This window comes from Lissotriton helveticus, chromosome 3_1 (genome assembly GCF_964261635.1).
Source record: "Lissotriton helveticus chromosome 3_1, aLisHel1.1, whole genome shotgun sequence".
NCBI lineage: Eukaryota > Metazoa > Chordata > Amphibia > Caudata > Salamandridae > Lissotriton > Lissotriton helveticus.
The window spans coordinates 794,935,688-794,956,421 of NC_136061.1; the positions used below are offsets into that span (position 1 = coordinate 794,935,688).

Sequence of the window (20,734 nt, forward strand, 5' to 3'; positions counted from 1 at the left end):
ACTGGATGGATGGGTGATGGATGGGTGGGTGGACGGATGAGTGGGTGGGTGGGTGGGTGGATGGATGGATGGATGGATGAATGGATGGATGGATGGATGGATGGATGGATGGATTTTAAGTCTCAGGAGCGGTCTGAGCAGGGTTGGGGGGCTGGGGGGAACTCGACATTAAATAAATAAATAATTTTCCCTCCTCGTCGTCTGTCGAGTCCCTTCCATCCCTACCACCCCACCACTCTTACCTTCACGGTCTGCTCCTGTTAGGCACGCTTAACTTTACATTAGGTTCCAGTTCTATTGGATTTCAAGAGACGTTTCTTACAGGCATAAATTCGGGTTTAAAATGTGGAGAAGTTAAATGGAAGAACAGGAAAAAAGTGAGGCGATTTTTCCCAAATATGTCGACACAAAAGTCATATCTTGCACAAACCTCCCTCTCTGTTTTCAAGTAGGCTATGATGACTTCAACTGATGGTGTTACTTGGCCATAGTAGCTAAGAATACAGCAACTGGCCCTGCTTATCAGCCCTGGATGCAACGAAATAAACTACACAATGGTAAAATAAAGCAATTTACATCAAAACAATACACTTAATGATGTACACACTACATTACCAGCCACCTGCTCTTTAATGCTGGCAGCTAAGAAGTTATCTTACACTAGTCACCTGCTATGAAACACCGCTCGTGATCTGAGCACATCCTGAATTTACTGTATGTTGCGCCAAACCAACTGCCCCGGTTGCCAGGGAAGCAGAGTACTTGAGAAGAGTAAGAATGGAGCAAATTGTGCCACTGCTCTCATTTATTTGGGGTTGTGTGGAAGGGAAGAAGGATTAGATGGACATTGTTACTGCACCGGCGAAGATGCCCCCAAGCTCCCCCTCCCCCGTGAGATAGCAATACCAGCAAGTCTCTTCCTCTCCTCGTATGATTGTCGACATTGTTCAGCTCGATCAATACCCCAGTGTTTTTATTGTGTTGTTGGACTTTTTGTATCAGATCCAAGCCCCGGCATAATAAAGGGAATCCAGGCAAGAATGCCTCATTCTCCGGATTCAAGTCATTTCACACAAAGGAGGCCTATTTCCTCTCTTATGAAAGAGTGGCTCCTCTCCTAAAAAGCAGTGTACGACAAGCACACGTTTCTTTCATCTGGGCAAACAACTACCTCCCCTGTATACTGATCAGCCTCTACAGCAGAGATTTGACGTGGGACATTCCAATATATTTAGACCAAAATGAGACAAGCTCATTAAACAAAAAAACAATTACATATATGTTGAGAAGATCCCGGGAAAACTTTGTCAGATTGCTACGGTTTATCAATTGCCAACTAACTGTAACAGTCATTATGGCTACTGAATGCATATTTCTAATTGCACCACAAAGTCAAATCTGGAAACACATTTTTGGGAAATGGAAGTCACAAGGCCACTTGCAGAATGAAACCTCTAATGAGATCTACTGTGGTGTATTTGAGCCAATACCTAAATACACATTTCTATTCATTCCTTGGTCTATCTACCACCAGCCCCATGATAGTCAGTGGCGTAGCTAGGGTGTTGCGGGGGCTTTTTGGGGGTGGCTGGGCCCGAGAACAAGTCTGTCGTTGGATGCCACCCCTCCTCAGAGCAAGACACCTGCTACAACCCCCCACACACACACTCTTACCTGCTCCCCGGCGGCCAACATAGGGGCCGCCGCAGGTGGTAGTACCTCTAGCTACGCTACTGATTATAGTGATGGCCGAAAAACACAAATTAGAGGTCAACAACATATAACATTGTAGGGTAGGGAAACATTGTCCTAAATCATACCCTACATGAGAGTATGGGTTAGAATGACCAATATGGCATTTGTATTCTGAAATAGCATTTCGAAACTGGAGTAGGAGCATCATATTTTCCATATGGTATACCAACCCATATTTTTTTACCACTATCATGCTTGCACAAAAGTGGGATTAGATGTATTTATTCGAGATATTTCTACAAAAGTAGTTGGCTAAGAACCGCTCCCCCCCCCCCCCATTCAGGTTTCCAAGAAATTGAAATTTGAAATAGCTTATCAATTTTTAAATATTTAATTGAATTTCTATAAATATAGTTGTACACCTGAGAGACAACAATGAATTCAAGTTCTAGTCTTACATGGATGTTATATTTCTCAGGACTTTCCCTCTGCATCATTTAATGAGACACATAGCAGAGCCCATACCATTGCTTCCAAGGAGGAAATTTACAAATGTAACTGGTGTTTTAAACATATATATATATATATATATATATATATATATATTCACTGAAAAAACCATAGGTTTCAGGAGTTATATAGTTAGGAATTAGCTTTTACAAAACCTTTGAAATTCACTCAAAAAACTATAAGTTTTAGTGGTGTTATAGTTAGCTGGACATTTTACTCATACAAAACCATTGAAATTGCTCCTATATAGTTAGTTGTACTAAGTATATATCGCGCACCCGCAATCCACTGCTGATGATGTCACATATTAGATCATTCATGACATGGTCAGTGACATCACTGATGACATCTCAAATGGCATCACTGATGACATTATCCAGTGAATGTGGTTTGCTTCGTTATTTAAATATGCATTATATATATAGCAATTTGCATTGAAGAATGAGTGGATATATATAAATAAATATTTGGATGGAGGATTTAGTAGCAGTGTAATTGACTGTTTACTTGACCAATTTATAATGTCTCACTAAATATAGTGGATAGTGACTAAACTGTGTGAACATCTGTATCACTTTGTCAGTTGTTGTGTAAACTGATTCTACAGTTGGTTACTAGCTATGTGAAAGTCTATATTAGTTATTGATTAGTTAACTGAGTATTTGTATGGGAGTGTGAAAGTGTGTGTGGTTCGGTGGAGGGTGTGTGACTGTCCAAAGATGTGTGAATAGTTTATTCAGTAGATATATGAAGTTAAAACTACATGTTCTAACAGTTTGGGTGAGGGAATCTCTTTATGGGTGTGGTGATGAGCAAATATATTTCTCAAAGGTACAGGTCCAACAAACTAGAAAAATAAAAGGCAGTGTATGTGTCAGTTGTTGTATATAAATAAGTATACATAAGACACAATGATTGTGTGAGTGACTGTATGGATAACTGTATACTTGTAATAATGATTTTATAATTCACTAAGTGTGACTTACTATCTAAATGAATAGAAGAAGTGGTGTTTGTATAAGTGTTTTGCTAAGTAAATATGTAAGTATGATCCATTGTTTGCATAAGTGAGTAGGATGACTTCATATGTGAATAGGATGCGTGCTGTTGTTTAATGTCGATATAGATGTATAAGTATTTTTGATAGTGTTCTATTGTTCATTGACAGCATGTATGAGTGAATCCATAGGTAAGGGATTAGATGTGTGTATACATGTGTGAATCACTGAGTGGATTTTTAGATACGTGTAATGCTGTGACAATGGATTTAAATATGATACTCTGTATTTTACAAAGAGTGATGAAAAATTGTAATAGTGTATGAAAAGGTGTATGTGATTGTCACGTGGATGATGTCATCAGTGATGTCATCAGTGATGTCATTTGAGATGTCATCAGTGATGTCACTGACCATGTCATGAATGATCTAATATGTGACATCATCAGCAGTGGATTGCGGGTGCGCGATATATACTTAGTACAACTAACTATATAGGAGCAATTTCAATGGTTTTGTATGAGTAAAATGTCCAGCTAACTATAACACCACTAAAACTTATAGTTTTTTGAGTGAATTTCAAAGGTTTTGTAAAAGCTAATTCCTAACTATATAACTCCTGAAACCTATGGTTTTTTCAGTGAATTTCAAAGGTTTTTTAAATGCTAATTCCTAACTATATAAGGCCAGAAACCTATGGTTTTTTCAGTGAATTTCAAAGGTTTTTTTAAATGCGAATTCCTAACTATATAAGGCTGAAACCTATGGTTTTTTCAGTGAATTTCAAAGGTTTTTTAAATGCTAATTCCTAACTATATAAGGCCTGAAACCTATGGTTTTTTCAGTGAATTTCAAAAGGTTTTTTAAATGCTAATTCTATTAGCGGATAACGTTTAAATATATTAATATCCTAGTGGGACCACCTGAGCAGCCCTAGGGGGTCAGGGTGTTTCTACCCTGCCCCCTTTTTGTGTTCTACACGTTTGTTTTACTGCTTTCTTGTGCCTAATTCCTAACTATATAAGGCCTGAAACCTAAGTTTTTTTCAGTGAATTTGCAAGGTTTTTTAAATGCTAATATAAGGCCTGAAACCTATGGTTTTTTCATTGAATTTGCAAGGTTTTTTAAATGCTAATTCCTAACTATATAAGGCCTGAAACCTATGTTTTTTTCAGTGAATTTGCAAGGTTTTTTTAAATGCTAATTCCTAACTATATAAGGCCTGAAACCTATGGTTTTTTTTCAGTGAATTTCAAAGGTTTTTTAAATGCTAATTCCTAACTATATAAGGCCTGAAACCTATGCTTTTTTCAGTGAATTTCAAAGTTTTTTTTAATGCTAATTCCTAACTATATAAGACCTGAAAGCCCACCAGGAATCTCCAGTATGCACCAGGGGACTGCATTGCAGAGAGGTGTAATTAAGCCACGGCCCTTTTTACACCTCTCTGCAACGCAGCCCCGTGCATGTTTGAAGAGGGGGAACTCATTCCCCCTGCATACTGGGGGCCCCTGGGGGCCAACTAGCCCACCTGGAACCTCCAGTATGCGCCAGGGGGCTGCATTGCAGAGGTGTAATGAGGCTATGCCCCTTGTTACACCTCTCTGCAACGCAGCCGCCTGGCGCGTTTGCAGAGGGGGAACTAATTCCCCTTGCATAATGGGGGTCCCTGGGGGCCAACTAACCCACCAGGAGCCTCCAGTATGCTTCTGATGGCTGCATTGCATAGAGGTGTAATGAGGCCACACCCTTTTTTACACCTCTCTGCAACGCAGCCCCCGTGCATGTTTGAAGAGGGGGAACTAATTCCCCTTGCATACTGGGTGTCCCTGGCAGCCATCTTGTGCCTTGTAAGAACCAAGGCACAAGAAAGCAGTGAAACAAAGGTGTGAAACTCGCAAAGGGGCCAGAGTAGAAACACCCTGACCCCCTAGGCCTGCTCAGGGGGTCCCACAAGGACCCCCAAGGCAAAAAAAATAATATATATATTTTTTTTAAAGTCGCGGGGTACAAAAAAACAATAAAAAAATATAAAACAACAATAAGAATAAAAAAACAGTTCTTTTCAGAACTACCTCCAATTTATATAAAAATGCTACATTTTTAAAAAACTCTGTCTTTCTTTTTTTCTCCAGGGTACGCGTACTGGTATGTGTACCGATACGTGTACCGGGGTGCGCACCCCCTCAAAAAAAGAAAAAAAAAGAATGAGTGTGTGTGTGGTGTGTGTGTGTGGGGGGTGGGTGTGGGGTGTGTGTGTGGGGGGTATGTGTGTGGGGTATGTGTGTAGGATGTGTGGGTGTGTGTGTGGGGTGTGTGTGTGGGTGTGTGTGTGTGTGTGGGGGTGTGTGTGGGGGTGAGGAATGTGTGTGTGGGTGTGTGTGTGTGTGTGTGAGGTGTGTGTGTGGGGTGTGTGTGTGTGTGTGTGGGGTGTGTGTCAGAGGTGTGTGTGGGGGGGTGAGGTGTGTGTGCAGTATGTGTGGGGTGTGTCTGTGAGGTGTGTGTGTGTGGGGGGGGAGTGAGGTGTGTGTGGGTGGGGGTGTGTGGGGTGTGTGGGTGTAGGTGGGGGTGTGGGGGTGTATGGTGTGTGTGTGGGTGTGGGTGTGTGGGGTGTTTGGGTGTGGGTGGAGGTGTGGGTGTATGAGGTATGGTGGGGTGTGTGTGGGGGGGTGGGGGGAGTGTGTGTGTAAGGGGGTATGTGTGTGGGGCACCCCCTCAAAAAAATAAAAAAAATAATGAGTGTGTGTGTGTGTGTGGTGTGTGTGTGTGTGGGGTTGTGTGTAGGGGGGTATGTGTGTGGGGTGTGTGTGTGTGTGTAGGATGTGTGGGTGTGTGTGTGGGGTGTGTGTGGGTGTGTGTGTGGGGGTGTGTGTGTGTGAGAGGAGTGTGTGTGTGAGAGGAGTGTGTGTGTGTGGGTGTGTGTGTGAGGTGTGTGTGGTGTGTGTGGTGTGTGTGGTGTGTGTGTGTGTGTGTGTGTGTGAGGTGTGTGTCAGAGGTGTGTGTGTGGGGGGAAGGGGTGAGGTGTGTGTGGGGGATGTGTGGGGTGTGTGTGTGCGTGGGGGGGGAGTGAGGTGTGTGTGGGTGGGGGTGTGTAGGGTGGGTGGGTGTAGGTGGGGGTGTGGGTATGTAAGGTGTGTGTGTGGGTGTGGGTGTGTTGGGTGTTTGGGTGTGGGTGGAGGTGTAGCGGTACGCGTACTGTAAGCGTACCCCGCGATTTTCTGAAATTTTTTTTTTGGGGGCCTTGGGGGTCCTTGTGGGATCCCCTGAGCAGGCCTAGGGGTCAGGATTCTTCTACCCTGTCCCCTTTTTGAGTTCTACACGTTTGTTTTTCTGCTTTCCTGTGCCTCAGTCTACCGAGGCACAAGATGGCTGCCAACAGTTTCTGTTTTGGAGTGTTGACAGACATTGGCAGCCAATCAGAATGCAGCTCGCGCACTAGAGGTACGCGTACGGTACACGTACGTGCGCGTACCGTAAGCGTACGGGTAAGCTCACGGGTAAGCTGCCATAGATATATAAACATTTTTGAACCTAAATTACTCAAAATCCTCTCGAGCACATATCTTGAGACATAGCAAAGGCACATCGGGCTACCAGTCCCTACAATTTTGCCAAGTTTGGTTAAAATCCATTAAGCCGTTCGAGCTGAAAGTGCGACCGACCGCCCTATGGAAATTAACATGGGGAAAACACGTTTTGGGACCCCCCCTTTTATCTCGGCCCCCGCTTGACGAATCCCCCCCAAACTTTTGGGGAAGGACCGGAGCGTCGCGAGGCAAAGTTGCTGAACAATTCAGGCAGATTCCTCAACCGGCGCCAAAGTTATTCCAAATAGAATGTTGCGATTTCCCTATGGAAATCAATCCTAACTATATATACCTACTGGCGACCGCCAGTAGGTAATATATATATACATATATATATATTACCTACTGGCGGTCGCCAGTAGGTATATATAGTTAGGATTTTTTCCCTATGGGATTTTTGAAAATTCTATGTCTAATAACTTTGGCGTTTGTGAACGGAATTGGCTGAAATTTTCTGGAAAATGGAACATTTTGTTTCTGAGCAGCCCCTGGAAATTTGGGGGGGGTTCGTCAAGGGGGGGCCGAGAAAAAAGGGGGGTCCCAAAACGTGTTTTTAACATTGAGTTTTCCATAGGGCGGTTGGCCTCACTTTTAGCCCGAACTGCTGAATGGATTTGCACGAAACTTGGCAAAATTGTAGGGACTGGTAGCCCGATGTGCCTTTGCTAGGTCTCAATATATGTGCTTCAGTGGATTTTGAGAAATTAATGTTCAAAAAAAGATATATATCTGTAACAGCGGACCGGGCAGCGCTCCGGTTCGCGGACTTTACGCGTACCGGAACTTCGCGTAGCGAAGCTGATTGGCTCTCCGGTGTCTGTCAACATTCTAAACAGTCCGGAGCGGCCGCCATCTTGTCTCTCGGTAGGATTGAGAGACAAGAGGAGGCCAAAACAAAGGGGGAAATGACCATAAGGGGGCATAGTATATCCTCCCTGACCCCCTAGGTTTAATGTGGAGGCTTTAAAAGGGCCCCGCGGGGCAAAAAAAATAAAATATTTTTTTGTTTTTTTGCGTGGGTAGCGCCCGGTTCGCGAACCGGGAAGCGTTCTGGGCAGCGTACTTCCGGGTGCGCTAATGCAGCGCGTCATAAGACGCATTACGCGACAACGTGATACGTCGCGCTTCCGCGACGCGTCACGATGTTGATTTCTAACGCGGCAGTTGCGCTAACGGAACGTTTACCGGTTCGCGGACCGGGTCGCGGCATCAAATTGAGCTAACGGAAAGCTTCCCGGTTCGCGAACCGGGAGCGAAACAAAAAAAATATTTTTAAAAAATTTATTAATAAACATATAAAATATATTTTTGGATTTAAAGAAGAATACATTTTACAGCTATAGATATTAGCTTTTAAAAAACCAATGAAATTCACTGAAAAAACCATAGGTTATAAACCATATATAGTTAGGAATTAGCATTTACAAAACCTTGAAAATTCACTGAAAAAACCATAGGTTATAGACCATATATAGTTAGGAATTAGCATTTAAAAAACCTTATTTTACTCACACAAAACCATTGAAATTCCATATATAGTTAGTTGTACTAACTATATATCGCGCACCCGCAATCCACTGCTGATCATGTCACATATTACATCATTCATGACATGGTCAGTGACATCACTGATGACATCACTGATGACATCTCAAATGACATCACTGATGACATCACTGATGACATCTCAAATAACATCACTGATGACATCACTGATGACATCTCAAATGACATCACTGATTACATCACTGATGACATCTCATTTGACATTACTGATCACATCACTGATGACATCATTCATGTGATAATACAATGAACCTCTTCAGACTCTAATATAACCTTAGATACACTCAGTGTAAACATACACTCACAGACTGTCACTCATCCATGGAGTTACTCAGACACCTAGTCAGTCATGCAAAGAATCAATCACACCTCCATTTTCTCAACTATACAGTTATACACACCTTACTTATTCAAACATATACTAAAACATATTTACTCTCTTATACAATCCTGGATACAAGTTCACAATGATGCATACAGCCACTCACACATTCACTTGCTCCTATGCACAGTTATTTATATATGTCAACTCTCACATGTACTGTATTTTACATATGTACTTACTTTGACATGTAGCACTGAGATATCCATTCACTCACCAATACACTCATGCACACAGTCAACCGCCCATACAGCTGTTTCCACATGCACTTTTGAACCCATACATCTAGTGAATCAACTGCTCACACATATATGCACAGAGTCATACACCTCCCAGCCACCCACACACACACTCAGTCTCCCATACAAATGCTTGGGCAACCAATCAATAACCCATATAGTTACTCATATAGCTACTGATCAACACATGCAGCAGTTTACAGAACAACAGACATAATGATGCACAAATTAAGACAGTTTAGTCACTAACCCATGCATTCAGTGAGACACATTTAATCACTCACTCATACAGTCAGTCACGCACCTACTAAATCCTTCATCCAGACACTTCTACATCTACTCATTCTTCAATATGTAAAACATATTTAAACTTTACAGAAACACACAGTCACTGGATGATGTCATCAGTGATGTCATCAGTGATGTCATTTGAGATGTCATCAGTGATGTCATCAGTGATGTCATTTGAGATGTCATCAGTGATGTCATCAGTGATGTCACTGACCATGTCATGAATGATGTAATATGTGACATGATCAGCAGTGGATTGCGGGTGCGCGATATATAGTTAGTACAACTAACTATATATGGAATTTCAATGGTTTTGTGTGAGTAAAATAAGGTTTTTTAAATGCTAATTCCTAACTATATATGGTCTATAACCTATGGTTTTTTCAGTGAATATATATATATATATATATATATTTCAATTTTCAATGCTACTTCATTTCAGGGATCAATTACCAAGTGCTGACCTGGTGCATGGCAGTGGTAACCAGCATAAATGCTGCTATTAAACACCATCACGTACAACTAACTTTAAAAACTTATATTACACTTAATTTAGCATTCGCACCTTATGGTCACTCAAGGAGAGTTAATGTTAAGAAGCCTAAGAATAACTATGTATAACCAGTATAATTCATCAACCTAAGATATCTGCAGTAAAGTTTAGTTTTCTTAACCTGAAACAGGAAAAGAAAGTCTCTGACTTTTTAGGGATAGATTCCAAAATTATAAAAATGCAATTGACGTTGAACTACTTCCGCTTGATTCCCCTCCTTTCCTTTTCCAGAATGACCCTCTTCTTACATTCCATCCTCTGCACATGCACACCTTCTATTTCTGAGAATAGCCTCATCTCAGTCTTTTGACTGTCTGCCTTAATCCTTCCCATTGTAACTCATCAATTGGCTGAAACCGCGGTTTGTGAGCTGCATGAAGAAAATTGCTGATTGCATGGGCAACTACTGACTCCACTTAAACAGTGAAAAATCAGATATAGTGCTGTTTGGTAACACTCAGAAGTTTTGGTCGATGGACTGGTGGCCTGCTGAACATAGGCCCTGCCCTAGCCCAAAATAGGTGGTAAAAAATCTTGGCATCAAACTGGATTGGACTTTTTCCATGAAAGACCAGCTCAGCGCAACTTGTGGCACCTGTGTTACCACTATGCATCTACTTAGGAAAGTCTTTTGTGGCTCCCCTCAAGAAAACCCCTAGTCCAGGCACTGATTACGAGTTGCTTGGACTTTGGGAATGCATTACTAGTGGCAACAAATGACCCATTGCTGGCCAAGCTTCAAGTTGTGCAGAACACAGCGGCTTGACTGATCTGCAATCTTCCTTCATGCTCGTCTTCCATTCCTATCTTGAAAGCCCTGCACTGGCTGCCAGTCAGGAAACGCACCATCTTTAAACTCTATTGTTTGGGCTAACAGTCGGCGCAATTGCTCAGGTCTAAGAATCAACCTTTACTAAAGATCCCTTGTTTCTGCCCTTCCAGATTTGGTGGCAGATCCTTCTCATACCTTGCCCCCACTTCACTGGAACAAGCATCATCTGCAAATCTGGTTGTGTCAGGATCCGTCAAAGTTCAAAAAACGTCTAAAGAAGTGGATGTTCTAATTGATCTCTCTGCACTTTGCCAGTTTTGGTTGCTAAGTGCCGAGATACATCTCTGGCGGTGAGTAGTTGTGCTATAACAAATATCTATAACATAACATTCCCCATTTTATAGATTACAACCTCTTCTCTCTAAAACCCAACATTATTTAAACTCCACCACCCTATCTATCTCACGATGCTTTCACCTGAAAGCACACAGCTCCCACTGAGGATCACACTTAACTGATAATAATATAATCTATCATTAAATAACTGGAGTAAATGTATGCACTTTTTTCTTGAGAGCACATTGCTAATCACAATAATCACTAGATTAACCACTATCCTTGGGTTCCAGAGTACGATGCTACTTTCTGTAAAACATTTAAATGCCTCAGTGGTGTAACAGAATTTGAGTTGGCTTCCCTGCATAGTTCACAGAGGAGGGCCCCCACGCTCTGGACTCAGCCAAGAGATTTAAAGCCAGGGGCCCCACCACCATTCATAGTGCCAGAGGGTGTCCCCTTGAGCTCAGGGGCCCCCTGCATCATGGGGCTGCGGGGGCTATTGTCACGCCTTTGCATCAGGGGTAGTAAGCACTAGATTAATACAATTCAAATTACAATAACAACCCCATTTTTGTGCTCATGTTGCAGTTCACTATATTATTTCCCAGGCCCATTCCTTAATTAACCACTCAAAATGGATCACCATTTTCTTTGGCATAAACGAATGCAAATGACATAGTAGCAAAATAATCAAAAAATGCTTGTGTGGTAATGGGTTGCATGTACAAGATGTTAAGACTTCAGTTTTGTCAGTTAGACATTTGATGTATTTTTTAACTATGACAAGTTATTGTTCCAACTCCCAGTGGTATTTAACAGCTACATAACTATAAACAGTAGGTTTATCAGCATAGTTTCTCAATGACAACTTAAGTGTAAGAGAATACAAGCTATTTTGTGTTGCACGTAAATCAAAGAAGGAAAGGAGCAGGTTTTGTCAAAACCATAAGTGGCGCCCAAGTGAGGTCATCAAAGGAATATATTGTGGTCAGCCAGCGGAGTCATAAACCAAAACACAATTTAATAAAGTTGCACTGAAAAGTGGTCACAACACACTCAAAGTCTACTTGATAAACGTTGGGCTAAAAGATATATCCTGCTTCTGAGTCAAGACCTGGTTCACAGATCCAGCTCCTGAGCAAAGCTCATAGGTTCCACTCATGGACCTAGCTCAAGGACTCAGTTCCCAGATTCATGTCATGCAGCCAGGTCATGGATGCAGAGCATGGCCCAGCTCATGGACTCTTGTCAGCCCAGCTCAACAAACGTGCCCAACTCACAGACAATTCTAGCAATAAATTTGACACATGGTATTGCCTTTTGCACTTCAGGTTGGGATATATTATTTAAAAGCTAGCTCAGAGCATTGATTGAGGCTGCTGCATCCAATCCGCTGTAACACATTAAGTGATCTGGTTAAGCAGAAGGAGAATCAATTTCTAAAAGAAACATGTCTATAATAGCGCTCAATGGATAGCACCATCTAGTCATAGTTTGTACTTCAAGTAATTCTCCAAATCATGTTTGACTAAAGCATCTATTGAGCTCCATCCTAGCCATCTATATTTTCTATGGTTTGGCTATTGTGCTTCCCGCTGGAGATGATTCTGAATTAATAGTGATCAGTGAAAATGTGTCTTAGCCAATGCTTGTTATTAGTGGATCACTGAAGAATAAGGGTTCACAACCACTAGAGAGTAAAGACATATTGCACTGTAAATTTAGCATTTGACCTTGTTCACATTAACAACAGTGAGAAAATTGGTAAAATCATGTAGACGTCCAGTCTTCAGCAAGAAAGGCAGACCAGTCTACCAGTAAATTGACAACTGTGACTTCAACCAGTTTCCATATGCCAGGATGCAATTGGAATCAGGTGTTTGCACCACACCTTGCATTTGTGTCGAGTGCTGGTAGGAGGACAGCAGGAGCTTATTGCAGCCCCCTTCAGCCACTCCTCACTGGAAGCAGGGGAGCTGAGTTTAATGTAGGTAATAAGATGGGACAGGTACTCTTGATGGAGTAAGACTTAGAATTTTGATGTGTCACACTGATAAGTAGCCAGCTTTTTTCTGTTTTGTAGTTTGTAATTTCATAACTACGGGGTCCTCCGCATGCCCAAGCTTATACTTTAAACCATAACTAATTGTAAATGGTTTTTTACCTCATTTTCCTTAGTTTCACTACATGGCCACCGGCTCAAGTCCTCGTGGGAATACTTGTCCCACACGCTTTGAGTGAGTGGCACCCACCCACTAATAATACTGAGAAGCATGTTTCCAAGCACTAGCCTGACCTTTTTTCCATCGCATTACCACTCATCAACGTCACTTGATGACCTCTGCATGGCGGCCAAATGTATTTGTTAAGAATGATTTTACTTCACAGGGTGCACTGTATGTATCTGTGGACTATGCGGAAAAAAACAGATATCTGCTGTTCCGCACATCGGAAGTGTTAATAGCGCTATGTGTCTACTTGCTTTCATTACAAGCGTGCATGTTATCGCAATCAAGTTACTGTCAGTCACTCATACTCGCTCACCCATAGAGTCAATCACACCGCCCCTTACTCACCTAAACAGTTGTACACAAGCCCACTCACGTATTCATACAGATACTAACACATACTCACTCACCTATAGTTACTGATACAAGCACACACTCACCCATACAGCCACTCTCACAATCATTCACTCACACATACAGTCACTCATATACTCCAACACTCACCAATACTGCCTTTCAAATATGCAGTTACTCACCCATAAACCACTGACACATCCATTCACTCACCGAACCAGTCATACACACACTCCGTCACACATACAGCACACCCTCACCCACCCACACACTCATACACCCTTACAGGTATTGAGACAATTAATAAGTCACCCATACAGCCACTAATGTACCCACTCACCAATCCATACAGCCACTTAGACACCAACTGACAGACTGAATCAGACATTCACACAACAAAGTCACTCACCCATACATTCACTGAGACACCCAATCACTAACTGATAGTCAATCATACACCCACAGAATCATCCAGACAGGCACTCACTCATACACCCACTGGTTCACCAATACACCTTGGGATATATATGTAACACTCATAAACTTTTTTAAAGCACTCAGAGTTACTGGATGATGTCATCAGTGATGTTATTTGAGATGCCATCAGTGATGTCACTATGTCATGAGTAATGTAATATGTGAGGTTACAAGCAGTGCATTGGGGGTACGAGTTATAGTTATCTCAGCTGATTATAACTGCTGAATTTCTATGGTTCTGTACGAGTGAAACCTGAGCCTATCTATAACGTCTCTATAACCTTTGTTTTTTTCAGTGAAAAAAGTTAAAATATATATATATATATATATATATATATATATATATATATATATATTCAAAACAAATCGATCCTTCCATGCACGAGAGCGCTCCACAGTGTGTGCTCGGCCCAAGGGCTGGATCAGAGCCCCAATTCAGTTTTGAAACACAAGAAAGGCGGCACAACCGGATACTTATTAGAAGTTATTTATTTACACCAACACTCCACCGACGCGTTTCAGCCTCACGACCGTGAGAAAAGCCGTGAGGCTGAAACGCGTCGGTGGAGTGTTGGTGTAAATAAATAACTTCTAATAATTATCCGGTTGTGCCGCCTTTCTTGTGTTCCAAAAAAAAAAATATATATATATATATATATATATATATATACGTGTGTGTGTGTGTGTGTGTGTGTGTATATGTGTGTGTATATACATGGACCACTTAAAGAAACAAAGGAAAAGTTTTAACAAGTACTACTTTTTAAAGCAGCAAGAAGAATTAATACAAAATGGCAACTGGAGAGAATCAGCCAATATAGTAAGGGTAATGGCAAAAAGAAATAGTAGAGTGGATGTGTCTGGCAGTTGTTTTCCACCTCATCTTCTACACTTCTCACCCGATAAGGAGAACAAAAGTTTGATCCAAAATGCACTCTAATCAGCTCACGGACACCCCATTATGAATGAGGAATGCTCTAGCCTAGATTACAAGAAATCCATTGATGCCATTTCTGGCATAAACATAATTTGTGCCATGAACAGCATTACAGCTTCTGAGCGAATAGGTTACCCAAGTGTACCTGTTGAAGATCAGGTAGGTAAATAATTCAAAAACCCAGATTGCCCACCTCTGAATGAAAGGTAACGTACACAACAGGTCTGTTCTCCCCAATTCTGCAGTTAAAAACTTGGAATCAGGTTCAAATTTCAGACCCACTGAATACCAATCACAAAACAATTGACACTCAAGAGTTGTTCACTTTGCACACAAGATTGCACCCATGCAGTCCTCTTTTGGATGTTATGTGTTATGCTTTCATAATTTTGATTTTGATTTTGTAGTCCTATCTGCACAATATAACTCAAAAATCTCTGTAATTCCAGGTGCAATTGTGGGCCCCATGTGTACCAACATAGTGAACATGAATTAATAATAAGTCTGTCAACAGCACCGTAAAGAATTAATGTAACTTGTGATTGCGCTATTATAACTCAATGTTTCCATTGCACTACAATGTACAAGATGCTTCCACTGCACTACCCATAGTATTGGCTGCATGTCACTTACAACACTTTCATCCAAGACTCCTGAAGTTTCATTACCTCCTATCAAAGCCTGATCCTGCCAGTTAGAGAATAGAAAGAGCTGTGACCTAAATAGACAGTACTAACAGAAGGTGCCACACATGCCATGGGGTCACTTGGCAAGCATACATTAAACAATATTTTTTACAATATTTCACAATATATAGGGCTAGGTGTTTTTTGTGCAGCATTTGGCAGGCGTGTATCTTACGTCAATGTTTTCGCTGTTTGACTGCATTGCCATCTGTATAAGGGTCTGTCAATTGGTAACTCCCAAAGTCTTTTAAAAAATCTGTGAGCCAGTCACCAACACCACGCATGTCCTCCGAGGCCCAGAGAGTAACAGTTGGCGGAAGGACTCAATTGTACACCAGTTACATATTTGTGTCACGCTCAACTGTGTCCACAAGTATACCCAATAAATATGTGGCGTGTCTTTGTAGAGACAAGAAACTACGACTTCTCTGGGTTCTGTATGATTAAAACCGCACCTCTTCACTGTGTCCTGTGTTTTATTTTCTTAGCGTGCCTACGTTCCTTTCCGCCATTTTAACACGTCTCTGCATACGTTTAGTGGGCCGGTTATTGTGCGCGCTCACACAGATGACGTCTCACGAAGCAGAATTTGGAGAAACATGCGTACATTACACGCCGACGGGCAGGGCTGCAGAGATCCACCACTCGCAGCTTCACCTACCCTTCGCGTGATTTTCAGCAAGGAATGCGCGCAGGTGCGGCTCACAGATGCCACAAGCCCGGTGAGATTGCACAGACGGAAAAGAGCGAATGCGGACAGGAAGATGCCTCCCTTACCTGGCACCGCCATTCCACAGCCGCCGCCTGGACTTTATTATCAGCACGCCCGCTCGGAATTCCTTCGGTACAGAAATATAGTTTCTCCCACTGGATTAATGATCAACTTTCTGGGTAGTTAATTTGTAATACTTTGCTGCTTAACCCTTGCTAGACCTAGCATTCCTACAATTCACCCTGCAAAGTATCAATCGCCGAAACGTGCAGAAAAGACCCATCGGTCAAACGAGAAACAAACAAGCAAAATGTTCGGGAAGCGCCATTGCAGAAACAACATTTACCGAAGTCTTGAATTAAAACTAGAAGCCTCCCACCTAAGCAAACTGTTCTCTGGCCCACCTTTCTTCAAAAACTCACGTTGCCAATCCTGAAATATTTTCAACTTTGGATTCGAGAAAGCAGAACCCGCCAACGGATTTGGGTGAGAAATGAGGTCTGCTCTCCGTTATGGGCAGAGCTGGAAGTTGAGGATGAAATAAATATACTAAAGAAAATTGAAAAAAAGTGACCGAAAATGAAAAGGTGAACAAAGAGACAGTGAAGACAGAAAAGAACGTGAGGTAACACTTAACTATGCAGCCTGGTATTAATGTCACATTCTCAAGCCATTCCAGCCAGATACTGTCAAATAGCTCTGCGCGTTAGTACACCTGTGGCAGAGATATGTTCTCGTGGGTGGGTAGTCGACAAACGACTTTGCTTACCTCCGCCGACCCCAAAAAGAGTGCTGCCCAGGGCGGACTGCCCCCCCAAGCTATGCCACTGATTCTGAGGTTTGATTGGTGAAAGCACTAATCATGTTAATGCTGTGCCTCCTCATGGGGCCCAGAATCTGGAGCCGGGTCAAAAGAAGAATCAAAAGAACGAAATGTCACCTTTTGTCTGCTCTTCCACAACCAGACCAAATGCCACTAATTGCAAAGAGCCTTTCTGTAGGTTAATGAGAAGAGAATTTGAGAAGTTTTATCCACCACATCTACTCATAGCACTCAGGAGTGGTGGGTGTGCAGAGGAGTAAAACCCTTCGACACACATTCAAGTCTACAGTAGTCACCTCCATTTGTATGATGTCTCTGAAGACCCAACAACTGCCTCTCTTCCCCAGCAGGACTCAGAAAGGACTGTCAGATGGACAGTTTGGGGTTATTCATAAGGTGAACTGTGGGTGACCGATTACTACTCATTTAGAGTTTAGCAGGCTGGGTACTCTGTAGCAATGGTGCACACGGTCTGTCAGAGTCAGGCGCGCAATGCCCATTGGGCTCAAAGGGGCTTCAGCCCCCCGTTGTGTGTGACAGCCCGGGCTGAGACAGCTTCCCAGCAGCCGCGGTCGGTATGGGAGTACCTGCCGGGGCGGTGACGTGGGGAGGGGGAGGGGCAGGGTGGGGGGTAGTAATGTATGGATAATGGGGGTTTGCAGGTAAGTAAACATTTAAATAAATAAAACGAATTTCGTTGCGCGCACTGCAAAAAAAACTCTCATGGTGTTACGGACATTCGTTTTTTTTCTTTTGCAAAACAAACATCTACATTGATAATTGTTTTTGTAAAAGAAGAAACTTTGAAGTGTTTGGTGTAAGAGCCCCTCACCAATGATGGATGAACACTAAACTTTTAAATGACGTTCTTTGAACCATCATGATGGCAGTTCATACAACCAATAGGCCATCTAAATTTGGTGAGTGGAGTAAAGTCAGGGTGGCAGATGCAAAATCCTCAGACTCTCTAACTGCCTTTACTCCATCCACCAAAGTGTAAATTGGGCCTTAGACCTCTGGGTGCAATCCACAAACTAATCTCATTGATGAGAGGAGAGATATATGATTTTTTTAAAACTAATATGTAGCAAACTCAGTGGAACTTGTAACTTCATCTGTAAAATAATTTTTAGATGGTAACCATTGCTCGTTTACTCCTTGGCCTTAGTAAGGTAGATTGGATAAAGTATTCTACCTATGTTTCGGAGAAGTCTAGGTAATCCATAAAACTGGAAGCGATCAGGAGGCTGATGAGAATTGTAACGTGTCAAAGCTTAAACGTTGACAGTAGATAATGTTAGGGAGAAGTTGATCTAGTGACCCTGAAGAATATGAGCTCAAACCAGAGATGAAGGAGAGGAAAGGCTGACAGCAGATCTGGTATGTAGCAATATTAACTTACATTTGAAAATTGGAGCAAGGAATTGGAGAATCTAAAATGAAGAAGTGAAGGCAAATATGAAGCGTATAATTTCTCTTTGGGCACTCTTGCTCCGATCTGGGCTCAGAAGCCTCCTTGTGCCCAAGAAGAGGCCTTCTACTGCAACTGTGTGGGCTGGGGGGGGGGGGGGGGTTGGTTGGGAAGCACACACCTCACTGGCCTGTGGAACATTAAAAGTGTTGTGTGTTCTAATGTAAAGAAGGAAAATATGCCACTTTCTCAGCTACTAGGTAACAAATGACTATTAAAAAGGTGTGTAGTGGGCCCCTCAAAACTCTGGGCTTTGGTGCCACTGCACCTGCTGCATTAACAATATATATATACCCTTGCTGGAGACGAGCAGCCATTCAGTCAGTGGTCCTATCCATGACTTACTAAAGGAAGAACCATGGAAGTAGTAAAGAGTTTTTATGAACCATTTTCCTGGGAGACTTAAATTCCTCTGCCATTGGTCTGCTCAGGATAGGCTCAGCAATGGCCGAAAGGTAGGACTTTTGTTGGGTCTGTGAGCCCTAGAGAGGCGTTGCTCTTCATAGACCTTGCTGGAGGCAGGTGCTGTTACTCTACAGCATCCTAGGTAGGAGGTGCTACTCTGGGTGAAGGGTAAAGTGACCCTACACAGATGGGTTGGAGGAAAGCAGGTGTCATGAGGAAGTCACAGTCAGTCAACAGTCGATCCCAAAGTCTAATGGGACGTGTGCCATTCTATTGCATGGGGGCGTAAGGACGAACGCAAGGATATGTAGTAAAGACAACAGCAGTCCAAAGGTAGACCAAATGCAAGAGGGTAAAACAGAAATGACTTATAGCTCATCAGAAATCACCCCATCATAAGATGCAAGAATAACTTAAAGATGCGGGCAAAACTTTAAATAACAAAATGATTCAAGGACACTGTAGCAGCAAGTTTGGTATCAAATCTCTGGCATGGGTTTCTTGCCGATTGGCGGGAGAGAGTGGGGTAGGCATAACACGTGTTTTCTTAACACCTTCGAGGGCTTTGCAGAGCTGTGGGTGGCCGCAGAGGAAGTGCTAAAGCCAGCAGAGTACACTGCCAGGTCAGAACGCAGGAACAGGGCCTCGATACGCACAACATTCATAAGAGACAAATTAGAGCAGCCTTTTGTTCGGTACACGGTGCACAATATACCTTCCTCCCGTTTCACCTGATTAAGCCCGAGGTATGTGTTTCATCGCTGGGCCCAGTGGTTGGCTAGAAAGTATAGGTCAAACAATCAGCTATTGTCGCACAAGACAATGACCTCCAGTGTCCTCGCGGCTCGCCGTGACCTTTCATCTTCCTCCATCCCCAATGGTCGCTCCTGACAACAAAACCCGGCAGTCCGTCGGGCTGCTTTCCAGATTGTCATAAAAAGGGCCCTGTCCTTTCGAAACAAAACCAATTTTTACACCAAGGTGGGGGGAGACACACACGGCCATTGTTGCCTCTGCAGATGTCGGGGTTACTAGGGCAACGCTTCTAATCCTCCCATTTTGTGTTTTTTTACCACCTTGTTCTCAGCAGCTTCCCTACCAAGTGTGTTACCTTTTAACTCACGAGCTCGGAGGCCGCTCCTCTAACTGGAGGCCCTAATTAGCTACGATTTTCGCAGCATAGACAACATGATGAGCTAATCGAAATTTGCAAAATAATGACGTACCTCCAGCAAGTATTCCTGCTCCTGAGGCCCAGTCTTGGAGTAACAATAAAGAGGCCATTCTTGGCGGCGGCATTAGAATGCTGCGCTGCTGCTAAACAGAGAACTTAATTGTCCCAGTCGTGTCCATTGAATCAACAACCTATTGTTCCGGACATGAAAAATAAAGGCCCAGAGAATGGCGGGCTCCGTGATTGGTCTGCGCTGCCATACGGGCGCTCAGTGGAATTGTTTTCCTTTGAGACTCTTGATGGACTCGGCACTTTCTGTTTAGAAAAAGTGAAACAAAAAACCTATTGTCTGGATTAAAAAAAAAAGGCTGTTTATTGAAATATCTCAAAGCAGTTTCAAAGATTTTGTGCGTGACCCCAGAGATAGAACAGCAAAGTGGTCATATTTTTGCCAGGCGAGGAGGACTGTTACTTCAGCCAATGGTAACAGCTCGATAAGAGACAAAAGTGTTGTCTTGCTCAAAAGAGGAAGTATT

General features: G+C 42.6%; 1 protein-coding gene across 4 annotated transcripts in view; it reads right to left on the minus strand.

The window, feature by feature from the left end:
• Positions 1 to 20,734, minus strand: part of SOX6 (SRY-box transcription factor 6) — a 789,572-nt gene that overhangs the window by 535,520 nt on the left and 233,318 nt on the right. Inside the window, exon 1 of one of the 4 annotated variants that reach the window (XM_078681028.1) lies at positions 16,391 to 16,441. The exons of the other annotated variants lie outside the window; for them this stretch is intronic. The gene's annotated coding sequence lies outside the window, so the exon portion shown is untranslated. Of the gene's footprint in view, positions 1 to 16,390; positions 16,442 to 20,734 lie in introns of those variants that run through there. 4 annotated transcript variants of the gene reach the window in all.